The sequence below is a fragment of the Lemur catta genome, chromosome 22 (assembly GCF_020740605.2).
Source record: "Lemur catta isolate mLemCat1 chromosome 22, mLemCat1.pri, whole genome shotgun sequence".
Taxonomy (NCBI): Eukaryota; Metazoa; Chordata; class Mammalia; order Primates; family Lemuridae; genus Lemur; species Lemur catta.
In genome coordinates this window covers 20896496-20905834 of record NC_059149.1, presented here as the reverse complement: position 1 = coordinate 20905834, position 9339 = coordinate 20896496, and positions in this window count along the sequence as shown.

Here is a 9339-nt window from a genome sequence, read left to right as displayed (position 1 = left end):
AACAAAATTACATACCAAGTCTTTTTATGCCAATTTTCACAGTAGTAGGTAAGTTTCAGATATGAGTATCAGACTGTTTGTCATCTTTATAATTTTTATCTTATTATTTTAGGAGTAGTTCATGAATTTTACTTTTTAAAAAGTTTTCTTTAACTTTCTCCTCTGGCAACAGGAATCAGTTATGGTCTGTAGTGCATAAGCAGAATAGTGACCCCAACATTTAGTTAACAAACATTTCTTGAGCAACTTCTTATGTGTACTGGGCACTGTTCTAAGTCCTGGAGACGTACCAGTAAATAAACAAAGTCTCTGTCCTCATAGCATGTATATGAGGCAAAAAGTCAAAAAACAAACATATAAATAAAGTGCCTGCTGGTGACAAGTGTGAAAAGAAAATAATAAAACAGAGTCAGGAGTAAAAGAATGATCAAGATGGAGAGAAGATTTTCATAGATGATGTAATCAGGGAATGCCCCTCTCCATCACCTTAGACCTAAAAGAAGAGAGAAAACAAGTCATGGAAACTCTAGGAGACATGTGATACAGGCAGAGGGAAAAACAGGTACAAAAGTCCTGAGGCAGAAGGAGGAAAATGGGGCTGGAATGTACCAGACTAAGCAGAGAGCATAGGAGAGAGGGTGGGGCCGGGTCACAGAGAGACTTGGAGGCTTTGTGAACAGAGGTTTGAATTTTATACTTAGTTTAAAAGTAGAATTTTAAGAAGGAGTAACGTGATCTGATTAGGCTTCAGACATCTTGTTCTACTGAGCAAAAAATTAACTGGTGCAGAAGGCAAGAGAAAACTTGAGAGACCAGTCGGGAAGCTATTGTAGCTGTCAGGGTGAGGAACTCTGACTCAAACCGGACTGATGGCTCCCGTCTGGCACATCCCTGTAGCACTCTGGCCTTCCCTCTCTCACAGAGCTAGTCCCTGGGATGCTGCCATTGAAAAGTGTCCCTTTATATTTTTCTCCTCTGCTGTTCCTCTCTGTAACCACAGATACAGAGCAAGGAGATTGGCAATGGGAGGGTAGAGTACAGTGCCTTGGGGAGAAAGAGTTTGAAGGAAAAAAATGCTAGAAATAAGTCTAAGATTGCTGTAAAACAGGGGTCGTTAACTTGGAATCCATGAAAGTCTGTGAAACCTTTTGAAAAACGCATGCCTGTGGGCATTTGGCACGGAGATGGCCCATAGAATTTTATCAGATTCTCAAAGGGGCCAAAAACCCTTAAAGAAAACAATGTCACTGAGTAATTGGGAGAGGGGTATTGCCACTTATGGAATCACAGGGGTTTATTCAAATTTTTATATGCATGTACCATCTCCAACTTCCAAGACAACTACATTTTTAAAAAAAATTATAATTTCTTAGGATCTTATAACAGATCTGTGTAAAGCAGCAGTCCCCAACCTTTTTGGCACCAGGGACCAGTTTCATGGGAGACAATTTTTCCATGGACCAGTGGGTTGGGGTGGTGGGCATCAGATCATCAGGCACTAGATTCTCATAAGGAGCGTGCAGCCTGGATCCCTCCCACGTGCACTTTACAGTAGGGTTCATGCTCCTATGAGAATCTAGTGCTGTGGCTGATCTGACAGGACTCGGAACTCAGGTGGTGATGCCAGCGATGGGGAGTAGCTGTAAACACAGGAAGCTTCCCTTGCTCTCTGCTGGCTGCTTACCTCCTGCTGTGCAGCCAGGTTCTGAACAGGCCAGAGACAAGTACCCCTCCAAGACCCAGGGGTTGGGGACTGGAGGTGTAGAGTACAAGTAACCAAAAATGTCAATCAACTGAAACTGAATGACTGTTTCTCAGAATTATTTCAAGCATCATTATTTAAACACTTTTTTTTGAGGTTTTTTTAAAAAAATTATTTCCTTAATATATAAGAAAGGCAAAGGTTAAAACAAACATTTTGTATACAGAAAAATACAGGTAGGAAAATACGGAAAATTTTGAGTTTCCCTGATAATGAAGAAATTTAAACTAAAACAAGCACGAGATTCTACCATATCTGTTAAATTGGGAAATTAGGAAAACTAACCAACTAATTCTTTTTTAAGTGTTGGCAGGATGATGGGCTAAGAGCTGCACCAACACATTTCTGGTAGTTTTGTAAATTGGCCAGTTCTTCTGGAAAGCAAGCTGGTATGGTTTAGGTATCATAAACTTGTTCACACAGTTTGATGTAATAATTTGATTCAGTAATCTCAGTGATGGGATTATTAACCAAAGGGATATGTTTATAGCTTGTTGCAGCAATACTGTTAATCATAGTGAAAATGAAGCAGTAATCTAAATACCTAAAAATAGTAAACTAGAAAAGAGTTCTATATTTAATGGATATTGGCATAAGTAAGATATATAGCCAGTGGAATTTAACAGTATGGAACTATTTACACAATAATATTGAGTGAAAAGATCTGAACACAGATATAGACCAATTGCAATAGTATAAGACGTTTGTACATTGATAAAAATCAGAAGAGATTGTGCAGTGATATAAATAATTGAGGCTGCTATTTGGGGAGGAGATCTTTTTCCCCTCTAAAGTATACATTAAATATCCAAAAGTCACATATACTCACACAGAGAGTATCTCCTTGGGGCAGGGGAGTGCACAGTATTATGGGTTAGAGTTGTGGACTCTGGAGCCAGCCAGAGGTAGTTTAAGCCCTGAGTTCATTAATTCTGTGACCTTGAACAAAACTTATTCTCTCTAGTTCTCATTTTTCTCATTCATAGAATGAGAGTAATACCATCTTCATAATATTGTTATAAGCATTACAGGAGATAAGAATGCAAAGTGTTTCGCAAATAGCAAGGGCTAGCTATGTCTTAACTAACATTATTATTTACATACTTTGATTTATTGATCGATAAAAAATTTATGTATTAATTACTATGTGTCAGCCTCTTTTCTAGGAGCTAAATGGTGTATCTCCCTGCCTAGCTGACTAGTTTTGTATTAAGTAGGGACTGTATCTTATAATTTTCTTGTGTCTTCTATCTAAAGTACCTAGCAAGGTAATTTGTACATATCTATTAGATAAATGAAAATGTGTTGCTGTTTTCCTAAGAATGAACAGTTGTCCACCAATCTTATTCTTCCATATGGAGGGTTTTTTACCCCTAAGGAACAGTCACCTTTACTCAGATTGTTGTTTGCTGTTATTGTCCCCCTCTTATTTGTTGAAGTCCTACCCTTACTTTACTCCCAAGGAATGCAAGAATCCGAGGAATTCCCCAGCAGCAGGAAATGTGGTCAGAACATGCGACTCAGAGTCACCATCCCAGTTTCAGACTTGACTATCTTCTTAAGCGCAGTGTGACCTTGGGCCATTCCTCAATTCCCGTGTCTCCCAGCCTCCATCTGTGAGTGGGAAGGGTTTCATGTCATGCCTGGTTCTCAAGGATTTAAAAGAGGTTTCCAGAAATCAACATCTTAAATAGGAATCCAAACCCTCATTCTTTTATTACAAACGATTGTTGGGGAAGAAAAATAGGGAAGGGAAGGGTAAGAAAAGCTCATGCCAGTGACCTAATTTCTCCCGTATAATGTGTGTCTCTCTTCGTTTGCTGGAAAATCCTGACCCAGGAAAATATTATGAAGACAAACCACAGCAGATTAAACGGTCCTGTACGTTTGTACATTTCCATTAATAAGGCATAAACCAATATAAAATCATGAGTACATTTTCAGCGTAAATTAGCTTTATATTAAATATATAATTTATATGTAAATTATGTATTTAATACATATTTATTGTTATTGTGTTGCGTACTTTTAAATTCTGACCGTCAGATGCAAAGTAAGTTTTACTGTTCTTTGACCTCCTGAAACTGAGATCTGTGGTTCTCTTCCATATTCCTTAATTATTTCCATTGTCACTAGGGTCATGGATGTGTTGTGGAAAAGACAGGAAACAGCAGAGGGCCTCCTATGATCAGAACAATGGCTACTCAGAGTGCTACAAATGTTTAAACATAAAAATGAAGAAACGGCTGATGGCTGAAAGGCCCCTTACCAGGTACTGCTGTCCTGTTCTCTGAAGTGGGGAAATGTGTCATTGAAACTCCAGGTGCCTTTTGTTAAAGACTTTCTTTTGTTGCCAGCTCACAACCCAAATGTTCCAACAATGCTAATATCTTTATTTGATGGGAAATTATCCTAACACTAAGACAAACAGAAAAATAGTTTCAGCATGAGAAAATTTTCATAATAGAATATTGCGTAGAACCCTTTATATGAAATGGCATGTACAGTATAATCTTTTTATCTATGTGTGTGTGTGTATACATACAGAAAATATCAAAAAGGAATATGTACTGATGTTAACAGTGACTATCTCTGAGTTCTGAGATGTTTTGTTTTCTTCTTTAATTTGTCAATTTTTTTTCATGAGCATCCATTATGCTTTTTAATCAAAAGTAAAATTAGGACTCTCAGGATGCTTCTGTTTAAAATGATTTGATTTTCAGAAGCCCCAGAAGCCTAATGAATAAGGCATTAGCCTCCTAAAATGGTATGGTTTTCATTTTAACAGGCAGCAGGTTCTATGGCTAGTGGTGAAATAAGCATGCAATCAGGTAAATGAAAAGTTCAGTGTTATAGAGACCTGGAAGAAATCAGGTCGAAGTGGGTAGTGACAGATGACATAGAGTCTACATTAAGTAAGAACACATTGTTTTACCTTTAAGACCAGTTAATGATTGTTATATCTGGGATGAACCTTAGGAACCAATTAGACTTAACTTTCTAATTCACAGATGTGGAAACTGAACCGCAGGGAAGTAAAGTGATTTTCCTAAGCTCCAGAAGTGAGATACCGGCGATCTAAGCTTCCTAGACCACACAGACCATGCCTTTTTATTGGGTTGCCTCTGTAGCCACCTAGTTCTGGCTCTGTTGCCTATGTACAAATTTGGATACATCTGGGAGATTCCCTCTGATGCAGGGTAATTATGGATGGTCTATTCTACCTCCATCTAGGGGAACTTTGTAAGACCAAATAAATTCTAAGACACTTAGGAACATTTGATCCTCTGAAATGAAAATCTAAGGCATCTACATGGCATCTGCCTGAAGACCCCTCTCAATATCAAAGATGACCTGGGGACACACTGGACTGAGAACATCTGGGATTCTCAGGAAACATTCTAGGGACATATGCTCATTTGAATCATCACCACTTTTCTACCAGTTGTCATGGCAATGTGGCAGCACTGTCTCAAAGTCTGAATCTGACCATTGCCAGAAAAGGCTTTCATTCTTGGCTTACGTAGGATCATTAGAGAAGTGAAGGCACTGGAATGACATTTTCTATCAACAGTACCTATTGAGTGAGCCCCGCTAATGAACTCAACATGATGCCGGGCACCAGAGAAGCTCGGAAGAACTGCAGGATGTGCTCCTGCTCTTGGTGGGGAGGACGGTCAACCGAGAGTTGGGGGAGTGGCCTCAGGTTTGCTCCTAACTAGCTCTGTGTCTCTGGGCCTGTGTCACATCTTTCAAGCAAAGATGACATTACCGTGTAATATGCTATTTCTAAGGAGCTAAAGGCTACATTGTGGAGACAAGAGTAACACACATGATTCAACAGAACATTCAAAATAGTATGGAATGAGATGCTAGACTGTCTAGATGGTAAGACAAAAGTCAGCCAGGATAGGTTTAGGTCAAGTGGTTCTCCACGGGGTGGGGAGGGGAGAACCTTTCCAGTTAGAATTTGGAAAGGATTTGGATTAGAGGAACAGCATAGGGTGTAAGTCTGTCCTGAGCAAGGCGTATACATTCTCATGGTGAGCATGAAGTAAGAGCTCTGAAGCAGTTCATGGTCAATGCCGCATTTCAAAGAGGAATTTATTTTAGGGAACTTAATGTTTGGAGATTGCCCCAACAAACAGAGGGCTTCAGTGAGAGCAGAGTTCACGTTTTACTGTTTTTTTGATAAGTAAGTGCATACGATACAATATTATGTACCTACTGTGTGCCAAATCCTCTTCTAAGTGCTTATTGTTAATTTTTTTTTTTTAAAGAAGGGGTGGGGGGCTCTGAAGAGGGGTTTTCAGTTGTCTTGTTTGTTTTTGTTGAGACAGAGTCTCACTCTGTCGGCCTGGGTAGAGTGCAGTGGCATTACTGTAGCTCACTGCAACCTCCAACTCCTGGGCTTATGCAATCCTTCTGCCTCAGCCTCCTGGGTAGGTGGGACTACAAGGGCACACCTGAACACCAGGCTGGGTTTCTTTTTTTCTCCTTTCTGTTTGGTAGAGACAGGGTCTCACTCTTGCTTAGGCTGGTCTCAAACTCTTGAACTCAAGGGATTAACTCCCACCTCTGCCTGCCAGAGTGCTAGGATTACAGGCGTGAGCCACTGCCCCAGCCTATTTTTTGAGTCTTCACAAGAGTTCTTTAAGTTAGCAAGCTGAAGCATGGAGAAATCTGTTTGTTTAAAGTCTCACAGCAAGTGAATGACAGACCTGGAGCCAAACTCTGAGGATTCAGGTGCTTCTTTCTTGTTTCCTTGTGTTTACAGAAAGATATTTATAGAAAGCATGGCATTTGTCACTAAAGGACATTACTCCTAGCTCTTCCTGCCCCATTGACGTCTCTGGTCCAGCACAGTGGTCTGGGGGTTGGTAGATTTTTTTCATATCTTGGAAATAAATTGAAGTTAACAAGGAGCCACTGCTACGGCTAAGATCCCAAGGGTCCCAAAACCCTCAGGTCTGCTTGTGGAATTCTGCTCACACCGTCAAGGATGGGTGGGTTTGGGAGCTGAATTCCAAGTGGAGGGTAGAATTTCCTAATTCCCATTCTTAAGCAACAGAGGCTCTGGGCTTCCAGCAGCTAAGCCAGTCTTCTGAGATTCTCGGGCAAGAAGGACTCCTTACTCCTCTTCGTTATCAACAATGACAACAAATAGTTATTGAGCACCTCTCCTGGGCCAGATGCCAGGCGCTATGTGGAACACAAAGATGAACCTCCCCCCTGCCCCGCCCTTTAAGTAGTTTACAGTCTAGAAACAGATAACTATAATTCAAGGCAAAATGTCACAAGTGTCATAGGGCATTATATCCCTGCTTCTGGATTTGGGCGGTCTGGTTCCCATCCAACTCCTACATAGCTCCAAGGTGAGCACTAAATGGAAGGAGGTGGAAGCTGTGACTGGTTAATGTAGCTGTGGCTGCATTTCCCAAGCAGAGCAAGCTTGAGTCAAAGTAGGCAGAAAGGATCCAGCAATCATCAGAGGAAGGTGGCCAGGCTGAAACGTGATAGTTAGGGAGGATTTTTGAAATGGCGTACGGCTGGGCATTGTGGCTCACGCCTGTAATCCTAGCCCTTTGGGATGCAGAGGTGGGGGTAATCCCCGAGTTCAGGAGTTGGAGACCAGGCTGAGCAAGACTGAGACCCCTGTCTCTACAAAAAATGGAAAAATTAGCCAGGCGTTGTGGCGTGCACCTATAGTCCCAGCTACTCTGGAGACTGAGGCAGGAGGATAACTTAAACTCAGGAGTTTGAAGTTGCAGTGAGCTGTGATCATACCACTGCACTGTACCCAAGGTGACGGAGTGAGTCCCTGTCTCAAAAAAATTTAAAAAAGAAAGAAAGAAATGGCATACAGTCCTCCCTTTTTATCCCTGGGGGATTGGTTTTAGGACCTCCTGCAGAAACCAAAATCCACAAATGCTAGCTCAAGTCCCTCATATAAACTACATACATATAGTTTATGCATATAACCTACACACATCCTCCTGTACACTCTAAATCATCTCTAAATTACTTATAATATCTAATACAATGTGAATGCTATGTAAGTAATTATGATACTTTATTGTTTTTTATTGTTAATTTATTGTTATTTATTGTTTTTTATTAGTTTCTTTTCCCAAATATTTTCTGTCCAAGGTTGATTGAATCCACAGATGGGGAACCCATGGATACAGAGAGGCCGACTATACTGAGAGGCAGGAAAAAGCCAGAAGGAACGGAGGGACTTCACCAGGGCAGAAGAGATGAAGGGAGGTTGATAGCAAGGAGAACATACACCATAGACAGGACTGCGACGTGAGGCTTAGGTCTGTACTGAAGAAACTAAGAAAATGGCTGGGGTGGTAGGTGAGAGGCCAGGAGAGCCCCCAAGGGCAAGTCTTAGCAGGGCCACCTATTGCCAAGGTATATGTTAGAGCAAGACAGTGAGGCTTCTGGTAACCCTGGCAGAGGAGAGTCAGACTGGGTTTGAAGGGACCTGGCTTCCCAGAGACAGATTGTGCATCTTCTTTGGCTCTAAACCTCTGAGTCTGCTGTCTCCATAGGCAGGGCTGTCACCTTAAGAGTACTAGGGGAGAAAGGTGCGGGTGGGGAAGTGCTGAATTTCCCCGTCCCCAGTCTGCTTGGTCATTGCTGAGTTTGCTGCCAGTGTTCCTACAACAGAGCCCTTCAGTGAGGTCCCGGCTTAAAAGGCATCTTGTTCCCTTGGATCTGAATCCAGCACTTGTTTCCCAGGCATAGCAATTCCAACCTTTTGGGACACACATCCACTCCTACCTATAGGGTCCACAATGCCATGATGTAGATCATGGCCATAAAGCAACATCCCCCACCCCTCCTGGGCCTTCTTTCTAGAAACCTGTGACTTCTGAACCAAAGTCAGTCTCCAGTCTGAGGCAGGAACCATGACATATGCTCAATATAAGAGGTCGGAAAGGATTGTTCAATATTTGAACAGCAGGGAAAACAGGAAGCAATGAGACACAAAAGCACCCTCCAGACTGAGTCACAGGACCATCTACTGTGGCAGGCCATGTCCGCCACAGCCAAAGGTAAGGTAAGTGTAATTGGGTTATTTATATATTATTTGGCCTGGAGAAAAAACTGTCTGTCTGTAGAGATTGTGCGCCAGCCACTTTAATTGGAAAGATAACAGAATCACTGTCACAGAGCCTCAAACTTCCATTTCAGTCCCAGAGAGCTCTCACCAAGCTGCTCTGGCTAGAGATCATTAGTCCTTAGCAAGGACTCAGAGTCCACCAGTATATCTACATGTAGACTAAGCTGTTACTTTTTACTGGTGACTTTTAAATTTTTTTCACCATTATTTGGATAAAAGATTAAAAATCTTCCATGATTTTGCCATTTAACGTAACCACTTACAGATATATCATCATAATGTACATAAAGTATTCTTTTTAAATTTTTAACAGTGGCAAGATACCCATAACATAAAATTTAACATTTTAACCACTGTTTAAATGTATAGTTCAGTAGTGTTAAGTATCTCCACATTGTTGTGCAACCAACCCATCTCCCGAAGTTTTGCATCTTGTAAAACTGAA